This window comes from Coturnix japonica, chromosome 12, assembly GCF_001577835.2.
Source record: "Coturnix japonica isolate 7356 chromosome 12, Coturnix japonica 2.1, whole genome shotgun sequence".
NCBI classification, from domain to species: Eukaryota; Metazoa; Chordata; class Aves; order Galliformes; family Phasianidae; genus Coturnix; species Coturnix japonica.
Genome location: NC_029527.1, coordinates 1,847,828 through 1,866,261, shown reverse-complemented (window position 1 = coordinate 1,866,261; position 18,434 = coordinate 1,847,828). Strand labels below are relative to the sequence as shown.

Here is an 18,434-nt window from a genome sequence, read left to right as displayed (position 1 = left end):
TATATATATATATATATATATATATATACACACACACACCATCTTTCTCTAACACTAAAATCCCCCTCTCATGCACACCTTCTCCCCACACTGCCAGCCTATGATCCATCCCCCAGGAGCTCTCTAAGGGCAGGGAGAGGGCTGCCAGATCTTTCAGCTCTGCTCTATGCCTATGTTTGTGCACCCATGATACACACTCTTGTAAGCAGGTGGGACCAGCAGCCCCATATGCACAAAGAGCCTTTGAATCTAAGAGAGAACAAGGCTCTCTGGGACACAGTTGGGTGCAGAATGAATAAGTGAGAGCAAACCATGATTCTGGCTATGGGTATCCAGCTCCTGAATACAGCTTTAAAGGGTGGGCCCAATTTCACTGCTCTGTATAAGCAGGGAAAGGGCATTTCTGGATCTATACCTGGTGATAATGGAAATATATTCATTGCTCTCCTGGCATATGGCACTGACAAGCACCATATAACAAACTCCCATAGAAAGCAATGCAACCCACCTGAACCTTGGGGGTGAATGTATTGAGGAAGAAAAGGGAGTGTGGTTTTACACATAGATCACTTTGCTCTACTTCTAAATGAAGTTCTTCTTTCAGGGGATGCTCAGGCACCTTAGCATGTTTCCTGGCACTGATAGGGGAAGGAAAGCAGTGCACTAAGCTGTAGCCTCAGCCTATAGCACACTAAGTGTAAGCATCCATAAGTGTTATGGCCCATATCCTGCCGTATCACCTCTCAGAATATTTACCTTTAGGGGTGTGCTGTTCGAGGTCTGCCTGGTTCAGCAAAGAAAGGTATGTACGGGGTGCAGCACAAACATCCTGAAATGCAGTGAGAGAAATGTGAGAGCACAGTTACAGCACAGTGGGAAGGTGGGTTTCGGTGTCAAGACAGAACAAGACAATGAAACTCATTTTACTAGAGCTTTAGGGATAAATGTGACTGTCAGTAACAACAGGGAAGGCTCAGAGAGGCAACAGACCTGGAAACTTCATCCCAATGCACAGAGAGGAAGGGGATTTGTCAGCAAAGTGCAGCCTGAAGTCAACTTAAAGTGTGGATGGAGGGTTGATGAACACAACTACATCATGAAGGCACAGATAACATTGTCCATGAGGGAAGCAGAACATCTATGACAAGGAAAAACCTCAAGGCTTCACTCTGTGAAGGTCAAGGACATGCACAATTGGCCTCTGATGGAATAGAAGGGCTGGGAGCTGGGGTGAAAGCTCTATTTCTCCCCACCGGGTGCACCTTGTTTCTATTTCATGTAAGAAAGTCCACAGCAGAAGAAAGAACTGCTCTTTGCACTTACCTCTGAGCTGCTGGAGGCTTCTGGAGTGGGGACACCAGAATAATAAGCCTTTTCTCTATCAAGGAAAAACAAACGCCTTCCTGGTCTGCGGGTCTGGTGTGAAGCCTCACGGCTGGTACTGGGAGGGTTGGGGCTCCTGCCCAGGGAATTCATCAAATCCTTGTTTACTTTATCCATCTTAGGAGAATGATATTGCAATGCAATCCTGGGCTTTCTAGAGCAAAAAAGACATTGAGCCAGTTAAACACTCCATCCTTGGCACTCCTCCACACTCACCTACTGTGCTGGATATTGTGGGCTTGCTAAGATATTTGGGTAACAAGGTTGGGTACCAAGTGCTGCCTTCATGATGTGGGGGCCATTGGTCTCACACAGCTGGCTGGATGGCTCAGCAACCCTGGGGAAATTGTGTTTTATTATGCCAAATGTGTTCTGGAGGGGAAAACCAGCAATATACACATGAAAAACCGCTTTCCTGAAGCAGCAGGAGCTTCCTGGATCTGTGGCAGCATTCAAAAGGCTGCCAGGAGGATTGGAGTAAACCGGGGCTACAAGAGCAATGCTACTTTTGCTATACCAAAATCCCTTCAAAGCCTTGTCACACTGGAGTCCAGCAGGAGCAGACCACAGCCTACAAACCAACACAGCAGCTCCCAGTTGTGAGGCTTGGCTCCTTCATTTAAATAATTCAGGAGAGATGTTTAAGCACTGCCTGACGAATATTAAAATATAGCCAGGAGCTCCTCTCCTCTCTCCCTCCTCCTGCAGGGGATATTTTTGCTGGTGATCCCAGCTCACAGATAACTCCTATTCTTCCACTCTGGATGCAAGTCAAGGCAAATATTACAGCCATACGGCTGCACTTCATACAAACCTTCACACAGATATTCATTAAGAGCAGCCCTCAGACCTTTGACTGGATGTAAAGCAGTCCTTGATTCTGTGTCTGGAGATTGCAATGAATGGAGCAGAAAACTGCCCATCCCACATTCTATCAGAAGGGATTTTTTATTCCCCCCCTGAATTTCACCTTGCTTTGCTGTCTGTCTGCACGAATGGATCGGGTACACACAGAGGAGAAAGCATTACATGAGCGTCTGAGATAAGAGGGAATAACTGTGTGGGTTTATTACTGTAGGTTCAAGCCAGTGCACAATTTTGAGAGGCTGAGTCAAAAGAGAAATCGGATAATAAATCAAGGTTACCATGATGCGAATCCTTTAAGTGACACACAGCAAACAAACAGATTGCAGAGGCCTGAGAGACAAGATCAATAATCAGCTCTCCCCTCCTTCAAGCTAGAAAATCTCAAACCTTTCTCCTCCTCGCTTCTCTTTGGCACAAGAATTGCAACTTCAGACCTTGAAGAATGAATTTTCCATGGAGGATTTTGGTTTTATTAGTTATTTTATGCTCTGGCCATATCTATTTTAGCAGCCCAGCAGGATTGATTGATATCAGCCAAGATCCAAGGATTCCTGATGAATCACTGCTGGGCTCTGTCAGGCTGGCTGCTCAGGTACACCAACCAGCAGCAATGCAGAACAAGGTCCACCTGAGTATCCCCCCTGGGAGAGGGGAGGTGGCAGTGCAACTCTAGGGAGGGTCTCTGTGTTGGATTAAAACATGAGATCCACTCTCTTACTCAGCTGAGATGCTGCGTGCAGGGGCCTATTGTGGAACAACCAGCTCTTCCCTAACCTCCAGCTCCCCCAGAGGGGAGGATGTCCTCCCAAATCCTCACCCTAGGGTGGCCCTGGATCCCTGCGCAGAAGGTGAAGTTTCAGACAGATCTAGAGCAACCTCAGCCAGTGTGAAACAGGCAGCACTCAGGGCTTTCTTTGCTGCCCAAGAGATGCTGAAGCAAAGCCATGCAATGGCACAAGCCTTTTTTGTGTCCCACTCCAGCCACGTGCCACCATCACTTGGAGCACATCCCTCTGGGCAGTCAGGGCCTGAACTTTAAGCCAACAAACCTTCCAGTTTCAGCCACAAGAAACTTCTTTTTCCTGCCTGAACTTTCCCAGCGGCTCAGACAGGCTCTCTCACACCTGAAAAGCACCTTTCCTACACACCCAGGTGTGCTGCTCTATGGTAAATGGAGGAATCTGTGTCTCATTGTGGAAAAACTATAATTACAATTTCTCAGCAAGTCTTCAACGTCCTGCAGAGCAGTTTGATCCGTCCTTCCCTCCTTCGGTCCACAGCATCAACAAAACGGACTCAGGAAGCTTCTTTCCTTCCCAACAGCATTGAAAACAACGTGAAGATTGAGACAGGAGAAAAGCGCTTCAGAACGGAGCCGACCCCTATAAGCAGGGCTGCTGACTGACATCCTCCCCGCCGCCTTCCCGAAGCTCACCGGTCCCGGTTCCGCTCCCCGGGCTCTCAGAACCGACCCACCGTATCCGCTCCGCGTTGCTCCGATGCTGAGCGCTGCCAACCGGCGGCTCGTCGTTAGGGGAGGGGCTCCTCGCGGCCGCCCGCTCCGCGCAACCGGCGGCTGCGGCTGGAAGCGCTGTGCCACCACGTCGGAGCGACCACGGAGACAGCACAGAGCCCCTCTGCCATCCATAGAGCCAGCACAGAGCAACCACAGAGCCCCTCTGCCATCCATAAAGCCAGCACCGAGCCCTGGCTGCCACCGAGCCACCTCAAAGCTGCCCTCATTACCACCAGCACAGCCATGGAGTACGACCACCACTGCCCTATCTGTGAGTCCCTGCCATCACCCGAGAACCACTGTCACCAAAACACCATGACAGAGGCACCAGTGTCATCAAAGGGGCATAGCAGCTACTGTCAAGCTACCAAGATACTGTTGCCACCACAAAAGACCACCTCCAGCCTCTGCCTCCCAGGGGTTACTTATAGCTGAGCTGATGCACCCGTAGACATCCTAGGCCACCACACCTACTGGGTCATACCCCCACCTGCAGAACATATAATGACCAAATGATGGGCAGCTGGCACTGGGTTCAGCTGGCAGACACCCCAGCAAAGCAAATGGCTGCCCCTCCTCGCTCCTCGCAAAAGAGAGGGACAGGTTTGGCTGCTCTGGGGACAAGTCCTCAGCAGCACGGCCAGGTGGGGCTCCCCGGGTGGCTCTGTTGGGGGCAGGGGGCTGTGCCACCAGGAGGCAGCAGAGCCCAGGCAATGAGCATCTCACCCTGCCCGGCGTGGGGCTTTGTGTTATCCTGAAGTTTGCTGGAGAAACCCCCAGGTGTAGGTTCTCCATTGTGCTGCTGGCCCTGTGCTTTATTTAATCAAGGGTTGCCTCTATTAAGCATGAAGTGATTATGGTTCTTCCTGGAGATCCCAGGGGTGGCATCATGAATTGTGACTCCTGGCCCAGAGGACCCAAAGAACTCCACTATGCTCTTCTGGGACAGCCCTGTGTCCCCTGCAGTGGGTGTGAGTTCACTGCAGACCTCGCCATCCTCCTGGTTAGCAGTGCTTCACTTCTGACCGAGCTTTCAAAGTATGACACAAAATGCTTCAGTGAGCCAGGAGATGAAAGCAGAGCTGTGTCAATTGGCTGCCCCTTCAGAAACCTGCCAGGCCAGAACTGAAACCAGACAGGTGTGCAATTGACCACACTCTCCATCCCTGTGCTGCAGTCAGGGTTTCATTTCCTGACCTGCCTTCAAAAGGGCCTCGTGGCTCCCAAGAGCCTCATCCCCCAAGGCTGCAGCATCCACAGCCTGTACAGTTTCCAAGCTGGTGGTGGCTGGTATCAGCACAGCTGCTTGTGCTGCCCCCTCATCTCAGCCTGACTTTAGATGCTGCCCCCAGCCAGGCTAGCCCAAAAAGCTCAATGCTATCTTCCCTCTGAGGCTTCCTCCTGCTCCTTTTCTACCAATGTGCTTTTTCTAGGCCACTACATAGTTGGAATAATACAAGTATAGCTGTAAATAGATAGCCAGAGGGTATCTAAGGAAAAAGACTCACCAACTCTGAGGCCTTCAGTCAAGATGGGTGCTCACCACAAGAGCTCCACAAAGGATGGTACCTTAGTGGTGACCAGCGCTTAAATAGGATCTAGGAGAGATGGAGTGGAACTCCACCCCTTCTGGGAGCACAGCTGAATTACCTTCACCTGTGTGCCCACAGCTGACTCATCGCTTGCCTCACATGGTTAATCAGAGCTTCAGGCTGTGATCAACAGTCTCCCTTACAGCCACAGACCTTCCAGTACTTACAGCTGATGCTGAGTGCCCAAGAAATTAGTTCTCCCAAAGCAGGCTCCTGAGCTCCTGCAGGACCAGCCTGGTCAGTGACTTACCAAGGACTGTTGTGAGACTGCTTGGAGAGAAGGAAAACACTGCTTTCCCTATCCAACCATATTGCACACAAGTTCACTATTACAGGGAGCAGCCTTCCTCTAGTTATGGGAAGAACAACAAAATACCATAACGCCCAACTTGCGTGGACCTCAGAGATGATGCACTGGGTGTTTCATCACTTGCACCTCTCCAGCGTGGGTGGCAGGCATCAGATTTAGCTGTGTTTCCATACCTACCCCACGCGCGTTTTGCTGAAGGTGTAAATGATCCTCCAAACACGAGGCCACTGGAAAATAAGGCCCTAGATTTCTCTGTCTCCACACCTACGTGCGTTCCCACACACAAGGGAGCATTGATTTAGAGTAAAACACCACATGTTGACAATGCGGGCTACATTTGACAGAAAAACAAGCCACGAGGAAGTGACAAAGCAGGGAGAGACAGGAGGAGGCCTGGCTGCATCTTGCTGGAGGTGCAGTTTGATTCTGGGAAGGCACCATCAAGGCAGATCCACCTTTACACCCCTGCTACTCGTTGCAGATCTTTCCACACCGAGCAGTCAATTATCTTGTGTCCACACAGGGTAGAACTGGTGGAGCAGTTCATTCCAGCCAGCTGCAAATTCTTTGCTTTCAGACTCTGCTTTTCCCTGCAATCTCAAGAAATGAATGAGACGTTGACCCTGGTAGAGCAATCTTCATGTTGGTCTCACACTCGTATCCCACCAGCAGTCCAGCTAGATGGCTTCCCAAAGGAATTTCCAAGAAAGATGCATGGAAAACACTGGGCTGGCCAGGGAGATGGAAGTGAGGGCTGCCAGGAGCACACCTGTGCAGGAAGGGAGTGGTGGTAATGGAGGAGTTAAGCAAGATGAGCTCTCAGCAGTGATGGGCAGCAAAGCCTGTTGTAGGCTTTTATTGGCTGAACTGGCCAGAAGCATCTCTAACACAACGCTACCATCTGCTTTGTAGGGCTACAGGAGTGCTTGCTGAGGAAAGGAGGCTGTTAATGGCTGGGACACAAGTCACCCCAGGTAAGAGTAGTGGGTTCTGCCTCTTGAGGAAGCCAACATGCCCAGTCTGTACTGGGGAGGATGTAGCCTGAGAGGTGACATTTCCTGGCACTCTTCAGAAATTTCAGAGTTTCACATACAAACACCCTTCAGGCGTTCAAAACACAACACTCGGGAGGCTATAGATAGAACTGCTCTCTTCTAGGAAATATATCACCCGCCCCCAGTGCAAACCATCCCAAAAGAACTGCAAGCCATTTCTGAAAGATGCTCGCAGTCTTACAACTCAGGCTTTCCCAGACAACATGCAGGGATTGAGGTCCTCAGCCAGCTCAATTTGTGTGTTCGGGGAGGTCAGGAGGACGCGTGTTTTCTCTTAAATAAGATCTAGGATCTCTTAAATAAGGTTTGGGATTTTCCCCTGAAGCTTCAGGAGGAACGCTGAGATTTGCAGAGAGACAGAGGCATCCCTGCTCCCTGCCTGGAGTGATTCTGTGCTCATGGCAGGGTGTGGGGAGCCCTGGTTCAGCTCTGTGTGCTCTGGTTCAGGCTGAGTGCTCTATCTTCTCTCAACAGCTAAGTGCCCACATCATCTAGCTTGGAGTGAAAACACTGTCCTCTTCTGACAGCCAGCGTTGCTCAATCTAATGGATTCCTATCAAAGCATTTCTTTCAACCAACTGGCGCTTTATCAAGGAATCCCCAACCTGCCTGGATTTTTTCCACTTGAAAGCAAGAGCCAAGAGCTGGAAGAGATCCTCATCTGAACAATAACACTGCAGAAGCTGTACAGAGCAAGGCTTCAGCCAACGGGCTGAACAGAATAGAAGAGCTCTATCAAAAGAGATGTATTTCTTTGCACCAGGCCTTAGGAGAAATCAACAGAGCCAGAGATCATGGCATGTCAGTGTGCTAGAGCAGTGGCTTTCCACACAGGAGGACGACCCCATATTTTTGGATTTAGAACGACTTCACAGCATATCTCCCTGACATTTGTTTGTTGGCTGATTTATCGCACCAAGTGCCAGCCTGACTTCCTGCCATCAGTAACACAGCGCTGTCAATATCTGGGCATTGAGATCATTTGTCTGGCTGGTTCATCTATTCTCGGAGTGCTTTCTCACTTAGGAGTGAACACTGCCATAAAGAACTGTCTCTAACACACAGCAAAACCATTAACAACTACTGGTGGAAAGCAATGGTGCAATGGAGTTATTAGCCCCATAGCACCCTCCCACAATGGCCAAGGAGACCCATGGTTATCAGGCCCAGGTACCAGCTCCCCCAGCATTGCCACGTGCCAGGGGATACTGAGGTCAGTGTTGCTGTAAGTGACTTGTGCCAGCCTGACACAAAGCCACATTTCTGGGGTCTCAGCAGGGAAGTGAAGCTTCAGTTGAAGCATCACCCTTAGGAGGCACCGATTCTTTTGCCTAGTGCAGGGAACAGAGCTTGAGAATCTGAAAGGAGCCATGGTCACGTCATTGCTTGAGGGAGATAGAACTGGGAGAAACTGGGCAATCAAGATAGAAAAAGTACAGCTTCCAAATGCGTATCGTCATCCGACTAATCCCTGCCTCTCCCCCTGCTGCCTCCTCTGCTGATGCTCCAGTCCCCACTTCAATACCTGCCAGGTCCTCTTAGAGAGCTGACATTTCCATTCCTGACATTTTCTGCAGCTCCATCTGGGAATTAATGGCCGGATATTAGCAGCGATGGGGCCGTTTATCATAATTAGTCTCACGAAGCTACGAAGCATCCAACTATTTTTCATCAGCACCGAGGAAATAAACTGCAGAATCCAGTAGATGCGACGGACGATTTATTTATTGATTGATTTATTTTGGTCTGTCAGGATGTGGCTTTAAAGCTTGCCGAGATGAGCAATGCTTCTCCAAGGCGATGACGACAGCGAGGCTGCTCGCCTTGGGTGCACAAGCAGCAGGAAAAAGGCCTTGAACCCCTCCAATAAGGAGGCATTTGGTACCTTACATCTGCTCTGCTGCTATGGAATGACAAGTGGCTGCTGGTTGAGACCTGCTATGAAAAGCCCATGAGGAGAGAGCTGCCAGCTACATCATGGCATCAGGAATGGAAGTGTGTGCTTTTCTTCTCCATAAGGAAAGAAAACACTGAGTGCAGCTGCAGAAGATGGGACGAGGACCAGCACCTCTAGGACTGCCATGTGGAGGGCCATGCCAGGTGGTCCTGGCACCATCAGTACCTGCTCTGGGGAAGGTAAGGTTCACCCTGTGATACCTCACACCTGTTGTCCTTTCAATTTTAGGTTTTAAGGACCAGCACAGTAAATTCCTTGTGTTTCTTTGAGGAACATATTAAAGTTTGCATTCCTGTCTGGGGACAGCTGCCCAGGTCCTCCTTATGCTATTATTCATCCTGGTGGCTTGCTTTGAGTAAGAAACCCGTGCTGCTTTCAGTAGCTCTTCCACCAGCTGATGAGTCTGGATGAACACTTTGCATGGATGGAATGAGAATAGATGGGATTGCCTTGGATGAGAGGCTCCATTTCTCTTTTCCCAAGCAAGAAGTGGTGGTTGCAGGGCTGTGGGCAGCTGCTGCAGTGAGGTACAAAGGGCTCCTAGGGCTCAGTGCTGCCCTTCTGTCTCTATGAGTACTACCTTTGCCATACAGCTCGAGGCTCACCTACACAGCACCACCTCCTCTCCTGCAGGCTGATTATCAAGAGCTTTCTGTCCCGAGGTTTGCTATGCAAACATTGAACATTTGTGTTTAAATACTGTGTTTTTCTGCTGATGTGAAGCTGGTAATTACAGCCAGATGGGACCTGGCTCCCAGGCAGATGCAGGGCCCACACACTGCAGGGTGGTGGCTTTGTGCAGCCATGTGGCCAACCACCAGCAGGAGCATCAGAAAAGCTGCATGTAATTAAAAACAATGCAAAAAAGTTGCATGTCCTCCAACAACAACCATGTTATGAACAACCCAAATGCCTGGGGATGCTGCTACCATCTGCCTGGTGTAACTCCTACCTGGGGAGCTGCTTCTCCCTTTTCCTGTGCTGTGGACACTTCTGATTTCTCAAATCTTCCCCTAGAATTCCAACAGTAGAGCTGTCCATAGAAACTTCTTTCTGTCATTCACCCAAGAATATTGCTGTCTGCTGGGAAGAGCAGAAAGGAAAGGGCAGGGACTCACCAGCTCTCTCCTTTGTGCACCTAATTTGGCATGCCACTACCAACTCGTGTTTATGTAGTAACCTTATCCAGCGCCACGTGGGTCTAGGAGGCTGTGTTGTACTGCTATTGCCTTCATGAATAATGGATCCCCTTCTACCTTCCCTCTCCTCTTCCCTGTTAGATCCCATTTCATGTTGGGCATGTCCGGTGTGTTTACTGCATCTCTGGGGTTGATCTGAGCTCTCTGATTCTCAGCTCCAGTTCCTTTCACTTTCCAGATGCGTATGATATGCGAGAAGGTACCAGGAAAAATTGGAAAGACTATTAGCAGTGGCACGTGCAGCATCTACTCCTTGGGTTTTGTGGGGGGTTAAGGTATTTCTATTGCTTCCAATCAGTCTGTGAAGCTTCTCATGCCAGGGCCCCAGCCCTTCTAATTCTTTAGTGGCCCTGGCCAGCTTCAGCCACTTGGCTCTTTTTTGTTTAATGCCCACATCTTTAATTTCAATGTTAATTACACAACAGAGCTATTTTCTAGAGGACCCCGCTTCATCCCGCTCGCAGGACATGCACTGAACAAACATTCTCACAATACTTGGTTTCCACGGCATTGTTTGGAGCACGGAGCCTCAGGCAGAGCTTACTGTGCATCATTCAATCTCTGCTAAGAAGGTAAAATTATTAGTCTCCTACAGAGCTTTTCAGTCGAGTTCACTGTAGTAGCTGAATGCTTCAAAACTAGCAATGATTTTGGCTTCACAACTCCCTTGCTATAGGATGGGGCTTTGCTGTGGTTGCTTTATAGAGAACACTTGAACCCAAGAGGGTTAAAAGGAAGAGATTTTGGGGTGTGCTTAAAGAGGGGCACGCTGAGGGTGCCCAGTTATTCTGAAAGCCAGATGTCCCATGACAGGCACGTGGAAACCATCCTACCCAGCCTGGGTGCACCCACCAGCACCAGCTCGTTTCCCACAGACTCCAAGAGGGAGGTATCAGTCATTCAAACATCAAGAAAGCAACTCTGGGGTCAAGCCTGGGCATAGAGGTAGCACTGAGCATCTGGCGTGTGTCCTGGCTGCAGGACCAGAGCCACATCCATTCATCACACAGGTGATGGTTAATCCCTGCTGCCCACAGCTGCTTCTATAATCCCAGGCAGCATTGACTTTCTCGTCTGTAGTCCAAGAAACCTTTTGTCATCAGACTAGAGACCACCGCAGAGTTCCCTTTTCCTCATTGCCCCTAGGAAGGGCATTTGGCTTTTGTTTGGGTGAATGCTTTCCCGATTCAGGATGGGAGTTGGGGAACATGACACGTGTTTCAGGAGTTAAATCCACTGCAAGAACAGAAAGGATCTTCATCCCCAAGAAGCTGATCCATAGTGACAAGCGGGGAAAAAGGAAAATAAATGAATAAATAAATAAAATAAAGGAAGGAAGCTGGACAGAAAACAGTTTGCAAGGAGCAGACCAAAGGCAGGGCTGAGAGAGGAGCCTGCCCTCCCTCCCTCCTCCCAGCCCTCCCCATGCTTTGCACAGGCTGCAGGGCCCTGGGAGGCCCCTAATCTACTTTGCGGTACAAAAAGCCCCGTCTGCTGGCTTTCCTTTTCTTTTTTCCCCTCAGTAAAGCTGAAGTGGGGATCAGTTTCCAGGCAGGGAAGGGGACAGAACAGGAGCCAAAGTGACCCTGCAGAGCATCCAGGGGGATGCAAGAACAGAAGTGACCTTTAGGTGGGTTGGAGACATTGGGGACATGGGATCTTTGGGGTCCTTGTTTTGGTGTTTCAGTTTTCCTAACTTACTGAACTGTTCTCCTAGTTTAAGCAGAGGCTGCTCCCGAGCATCCCTGCTCTCCTGCTCAGTGCCTTCCTCCCAAACTCTATTCAAGCTGTTCAGGAATGCCTGCCTCTCCCTCCTGTGCATGCATCCTCCATCATTCTATATGGCTTTTCTGCTTCTCATGTACTCTTTCCTACACCCTGAATAGTGACACAACTAGAGAAAAGAAAACCCTTGCAGGCTCTGTTTCACAGGCGTGGTGGTGAAACAGGATCTCTGGCTTCTTCCCCACCAAAGAGGATTTTTCTGCATAGATTCCTAGTGAGAACTCAGCCTATGAGCCCAGAAAAATTAACGATTTTCTGCTTCCATGGGAAGTACTGCAGGCCCCCTAGGGCTTCATTTACCTTTTTGTGCCTTTAGCTAATTGGTGATTGATAATCATCTGCAACTGCTACAACAAAGTTCACCTCCTCCTCAGTCGCATCCAGCTGATACACTCGCTGTCTATCACAAAAGCCCTGGCTGTACTCTTGCATTTCACACTGTTGGATTTCAGCTCCATTCCGCGTCTCCTGCTCAAGGTTGTCTGCTGCTTACAGCCAGCTCTCCCTTTATCCTCTGCATTCAGAGTGCCTCCTCTTTGGCGTCATCAGCTGGCCTGACCTGAGCGCTTCCACTGCTCATGACAACATCATTCATGGAGAGAATAAACAAGATCGATCCCAGGATCGATTCCAGAGGAACTCCAGTGGTGAACTCTGTCTGGTCCGCTACATCCTCCTTCTCAAGGTGCAGCTCCTGTACTTGCCTTCTATTCTTTACCTTGTCTTCAGTGTAATTAGTAATTTCTCCATTAGCACAGCTTGCTGCATTTGTTTAGAAGTTTTCCTAGACCAAAGGATTAGTTAGCAGAGATGAGCAGGCTGTGTCTTAGTTCAACGCTTACTGTGTCAGGCTCAGCTGGGTTTCCTCCAGCCATTTAGCCACTCTGCATTGCAGTTGTGTAGTAAAGCTTTGCATGCTCCTAACCCATCCTACCCAAACCCACTCCCACATCCCCCCAGATCAAAACAAAAGACAACATCAAGGGAATTACATTAATAATCTTCAGTGCAGTTCTTTCCCTTCTGTGACAGGGCCTGTCTCTGAAAATCTTTGGCATATATTCTGCAACCTTGTCCTGGTCATTTTGTTAATACTAACAACTTCACACTATCTTCCTCCACCCTGTATGCTGCCCCTATGCTGCTCCTACATCCAGAAGCCTTGGTTAGGGGCCATAACACAAGCACCTGCTGCCTAGCAGATCTACTATGTTGAATTCCCCATGGTCATACCTAGAATCAAGGATCATTCAGGTTGGAAAAGACCTCTAAGATCAACTAATCCAACCATCCTCCTACCACCAACACTGCCCTCTAAGCCATATCTCTGTACCACATCTACACGTTTCTTCACAACGCCACCACATCCCACTTCCAGCCATCACTTGGGGTTTGGGGCACATTAATGCTTTGTATTAGCTTTGCTGGTGGACATGCAAGGGCAGCACAGCCCTTCTTCTTCTGACCTTAGATGATGTTCCCATTGCAATTCAGGCTTGTCGGATGCTCTGAGCAGAGGGGAGAACGATGGAAGTGGGAACCACCACCTTTATTTTGGGTGTGAAATAATAAGCTGTGCCCGAATCAAATTCTTAAACCCACACCCTCAAGCTGCTACAAAATCCAGACCCACCAAGGCTCTGGAAGTGGGGACAAGGGGGGTAAACCAGACAAGAGGGGCACTGCATGTTGTAGGGGATGCCCATGAGATGGCCGCCATGTTGGTGGGCCTGGTGCTGGAGGTGTCTGTGCAGAACCGAGGCCCATGCAGAGCTCTGGCCTCCCTCGATCTCCCCACAGTCTCTGTCTTGCCGTGGAAATAAATTGCTTCGGATTCCTGCAACTCAGGCAGAAAACCCGGGCCCCTTGCTGATAAAACCAGGCGGCCTGGACAGAGTTGCCTTAGCAACCGGCACTTTCTTCCCCATCCTTTTGTTCGGCCTCAGCCCCGGACTTTTGTACCCAGCCGTAATGGGGCCAGGCTCTTGGGATGTTTACAGGGTGAGGTGAGAGGAATTTCATTCAGCCGCGCCGTGCTTGGCCCGTCTCCTTCCGCAGGGCGAGCGTGGAATGTTATTGACCGGGGCCCCATGCAGCGACGGAGGCACTGAAGAAAGCACTTTAGACTTTTGGGCAAAGAAAAGAAATTCCTGCCCTTCCCCATGCAAACATACCCCACCTCCCCAAAAAGCTCCTTTTGTTCCCTTATTCCACTTATTTTCACCCACTCCTGCCTCCAGCTGCACAATGAACCCTCCCTTGCTCCTCACTGGCTGCACCGGAGCACCAAGTGCCCAGAACCAGCCCTGGGTCAGCAGCAGGCACAGTGCTGAGCCTTGGGAAGGGTTAAGTCCATCAGGACCCACAGGCTGCTGAGAACACAAAAGGCTGCCCCGAGATCCAATATTGGAGCTCCCAGGGACACCACTGAGGAATTCCCATTAGTTAGTGTTTGGGGAAAGCCTTCCATCAAACACTGATTTGCTTTTCTCCTGCCAGGCACCAGCAAAGCTGCTGCAGCCTCCCAGCCCTGTGCTGCAGGGCAGGAGCCACACAGGTGCTGCATGAGCTGTGCTTTGCTTTCATCTCAGAAACCTGTGACCGGAGCCATGGTGGGTTGATCAGTGCAGCTCACCCTTAGCACGGCTTTTTTCCTTCCTCCAGACCTCATAGAAGATAAATCATAGAATCTTGGGCTCACAGCATCATTAAGGTTGTAAAGACCACAAGGTCATCGTGTCTAACCATCTGCCTGTGACCTTCCTAGACCACGTCACTCAGTGTGACATCTCTTGTTTCCTGGAGCACCCCCAGGGACAGCAGCTCCACCACTTCCCTGGGCAGCCGGTTCCAAGGGCTTATTCTTTCTAATATCCAACCTGAACCTCTCTTGGCACATCTTTAGGCCGTCACCTCTTGTCCTTGCGGCCGATAAGAGGTGCTGGTGGCTTCCCTTCACCCCTGGATACACCTTTTGGAGTTATTCTGTCCCAGCTGCTTCATCAGGAGTCTAATTAAGGGGAGGATCCAACCCCATAGGTTTGCCTTTCAGCTGCAAAGAGATGAGGAAAAAGATCCAGACACCTGTGTTCACAGCACTTGTCTTTGAGACTCCTCCTCTTCCATCACATCTAATTATAAAGAAATAAATATATCAGCAATGGATTCAAGAAGGAATTAGAGAACAGGGCAGAGAAGAGGCAGCACAGACAAGGGAGGACCACAGACACCTTCTCCTGGGATTACAGCCAAGGAAAAGAGGAGCCCAGGGCGAGCACAATTGCCTCTTGGCAAAGGACTGTTGCATTGGCACCATTTCAATGCTGCTTGCCTCGAAGGCATGAAAACCCATCTATAAAGGATGCTGGGAACCAAGTGGAAACAAAACGCACACCAGCCATGAATAATGGGGCAAATGTGTCAATGCAAACAGAAACATGCTGCGGCCCTTCCCTCAGCCCAGTCTTCGCAAACTCTTTCTGAAAGCCTCTGTTAAGGTGAGCCCTCCTGGGTCACAGTCAAGCAGAGTATGTCCACAGACATAATCAGGTTACCCGAGGATTTAGTTTCCAAGTGCTGGTCCCCTTTCAAAAGGCCAGAGTGACAAATTCCATGGCAGCAGCTCAAGAGCTTGCAAATGGTTTCTGAGCACCCCCTGAGACTGAAGCCACACTGAAATAGTCCCCTTTTTTGCATCCCTGGGAGAGTTAGCACTCATGTTACCTGGGTTTTCATCCTTGAAGGAGGGCTTGGGAAGAGGAAGCAGACACAGGCATCTGGATCTCTGTTAAGGAGAGGGTGTGAAGGAATGGGGCTGTCTGGAAACACATAAAGAAAAGGGCTCCAGAACGTCACCACAAACACATCAGTTATTGGCAACATCCTTCATCAGATATTTGAATAGATGCCCAAGAAGCCCATGCTTCTCTACTGCATGAACAGGATACAGACCCGGTTAACACATGGATGTCCAGCTGCCTTGGCTGGGGGGCTGATCCCAGAGCTCCCAGCCTCAGGTTACCTCCCCAGGGAAAGGATGCTCTGTGGCCCTGCTCTTGGAACATACAGCAAGGCAAAGCTGTCACAGCCCTATGGAAAAGACCCTCTGCAGACCCAGCCCAGACCCTCTGGGGATCTCATGGGCTGCTCCTTAAGGCATCCTTCATGAAGAGGCAGACCAGCCCCGTTTCTAACCTCATCTTGAAGGAAGCATTTTTCTTTCTCCATACTTTTAGCAAGCTCTGGGTGAGGCCCCATTGAAAGAGAGGTGATGCAGCAGCTCACACGATGCCTTTCTTCAAAGGCAAAGCTTTCCACTGTGGCTAATGCCAAACTGCTGAATGTTAAGAGAGGGAACAGTGGCAGGACGGAACAAGTGCCAGTGATGTCTCGTCAGGCCAACACGAGCTTCACCTGTCAGGCAAAAACAAGAGGCAGGTGAAGCAGAGTGCCAGCTAATAGGCTTTAGGACACACAGAGCAGCAGGAAACCCATTTTTCTCAAGCCGCCCACATGCCACACTGATGTAGCCTTGGGTTTGTTTTTTTTCCAGCTTTGTGTTGGAGGAAACAAAAGCAAAGTCCCTCCTGCAGCCCATCTGAACGAGGAAAGTGAGATTCAGTGGGGGTGCCTGGTGTTACCACAGAGCCTGGTGGAGATGGAGTGGGGAAGAAACCAGCGTGGGCCCAGTGTTGTGCTGAATTTTATGCTGCTGTGGATGTTGCAGGCTGGGCTGTGTTGTCTCTTGCTTCTGCCCAAGCACGCACAGGGCATTTCTGCATGGGACTCATTGAAGGTGTTAAATGCAGCCAGAGCTACAGCACCTGCGGCTCTGCTGGAGTGCAATGGGTTTCTCTGCTTTCAGATATGAAGTGCAGTGAGATCCGTAAGTCAGAGGCTTCAGCATGAAACTATTTCCTTGGGATCACTGCTGGCAGAGAGAAACAGAGAGATATTATCAGAAATTCGCCGCTAAAATACAATCCATATCCTCAGCCTTCAGATCGATGAGAGAAAAAGAAATCCATCCAATGACTTTCCTGCAGCACAGCAGAGCGCTCCGGGAGATGATTCAATAGCAGCAGCTCTGCCCTCCACGTGCTGTGTTTGTGCCTTGCCCTGCTGGGTGCAGCTGCTGCCCCAGAGCTGGGCACTCACTGCCTCAGTGGGTGACGTGCTCTGTGAGTGCTACTGGTATAGGCAAGTTATTGCTGCTAATGGAACATACTTGAAGACAAAGCAGTGTCAGCCCTCCAGCAGATGACACACTCAGTGTTCAGAACCCACCTTTATCCATATCCTCTGGGCTATTCCAGCTCACCACCTCCACACTGGCTTTTTCTACCACCAGCAGCTCGCTCGGACCCCGAAATCACAAGAGATCAGTGGTAATAAAGGCAGCAAATCCCTCCTTTCTGGCTTTAAGCTCAGCCTTGTGCTGCAGACAACACTGCGCATCGCTTCCACCGCCATCCATCAAGGACAGCCCATCGCAGCCGCCGACAAAGCCCATCATTTCAGCCGCGCGCTTCCATCGCCTCCAAATCAGCGGCTGATGATACACAGAAGCGTTGCAATAAATGTTTATGGCAGCGCTCTTGCGTCTCCTCAGCCTTTAATTTCAACGGGTTGCTGTTGATCAGCATGTTGAGCAGCACCCCTTTGCATCATTACTGCTGTATTGCAAACAGCTTGTGCCGGGACCGGCTCCAGCCCCGCTGCCGTGCAGATCTCTGCTCGTTAGAGGTGCTCGTAGATATCATCTTATAACTCGTGGAAACAAATGGTTTCCTCCAGCCTCGAGCCAGTGTCCTGTGCTGAACAAAGAGCGTACGCCGTGTATATATTTACATGTAGATAAATGCCCTGGATGGAGTTTTATTAAAACATTTGCCCACCTCGGTGCTCCTGGGTGAGCTCACGCCATCAGTTCAGCTCTGCGCTGGCTGTGAAAGGCAGCAATTAAACATTCCCCTAAAGCAGCACGAGGCCGCGTCTGTGCCAGCAGAGCACAGGGCAGGCAGACTGAGCAGAGAAGCCAACAGTCTGAGGGCATTCTCCCACCTGAAGGAAGCATTGCAACAGCAGAAATGCTGCTGGGGAGGTCAGGACCTGCTGGTGCAAGATTCCATGCAAACAGCCATACCCACTCTTGTTTTGGGCCCAGCAAGTCCAGCTGCAAAGCCCAGAGTTCCTTCTCTATGGAGAAATACGATTGCACTCTTCTGCTGCGTGATGCAACTGGGGCCCTGCAGAACCTGCTCCTCACTGGGCACATCCACCTTGCAGACCCCTCAGGCACAGAGCTGGGAATCCCACCTCCTCATGAAGCCCATGAGGTCCCCAAAAGGGTTTGGGTAGGGTCTGCAGAGGGTATTTTCTGCTGGATCTGGGGGCAACGGTCCATGCAAGGAATCCCAGGTAGAGCTGAGCTGGGCTGCCACAGGCACTTCTCAGCCATGTCCTCCTGCACATCCTGGGATGGGCTGAGATCCCAGTCCTGGCTGTGTCTGGTGTCCTGCTATGAATGAGACCAGACTGGTGGGCCCATGCACAGCCAAGGCACGTGGGCTTTGGAAAGAAGCCCCAAAGCTGTGCAGGGGACCTGGACAGAAGCCTTTCATGGAGGGAGGGCCAGGTAGACCTGTCCTCCCACCACCAGGCTCAGAGGGAAGAAAAATGCTACAGGAGTTGGGCAAGGGAAGAACCAGGGGTTTTGCTCTGCAGCTCACTGTGTGTGTCCCTGCAGAGGTAGACTCAGCCCATGGAGC

General features: G+C 50.3%; 2 long non-coding RNA genes across 2 annotated transcripts; one reads left to right on the top strand and one right to left on the bottom strand.

The window, feature by feature from the left end:
• Positions 1 to 755: 755 nt before the first annotated feature.
• On the bottom strand, positions 756 to 3,679 carry LOC107319630. The gene is made up of 3 exons (XR_001557872.1): positions 3,463 to 3,679; positions 1,324 to 1,537; positions 756 to 829 (listed from the first exon to the last, which is right to left on the bottom strand). It is a non-coding gene; the product is annotated as an uncharacterized LOC107319630 (long non-coding RNA).
• A 6-nt stretch (positions 3,680 to 3,685) lies between these two features.
• On the top strand, positions 3,686 to 17,260 carry LOC107319631. The gene is made up of 4 exons (XR_001557874.2): positions 3,686 to 4,037; positions 6,581 to 6,642; positions 7,198 to 8,859; positions 16,217 to 17,260. It is a non-coding gene; the product is annotated as an uncharacterized LOC107319631 (long non-coding RNA).
• Positions 17,261 to 18,434: the final 1,174 nt, after the last annotated feature.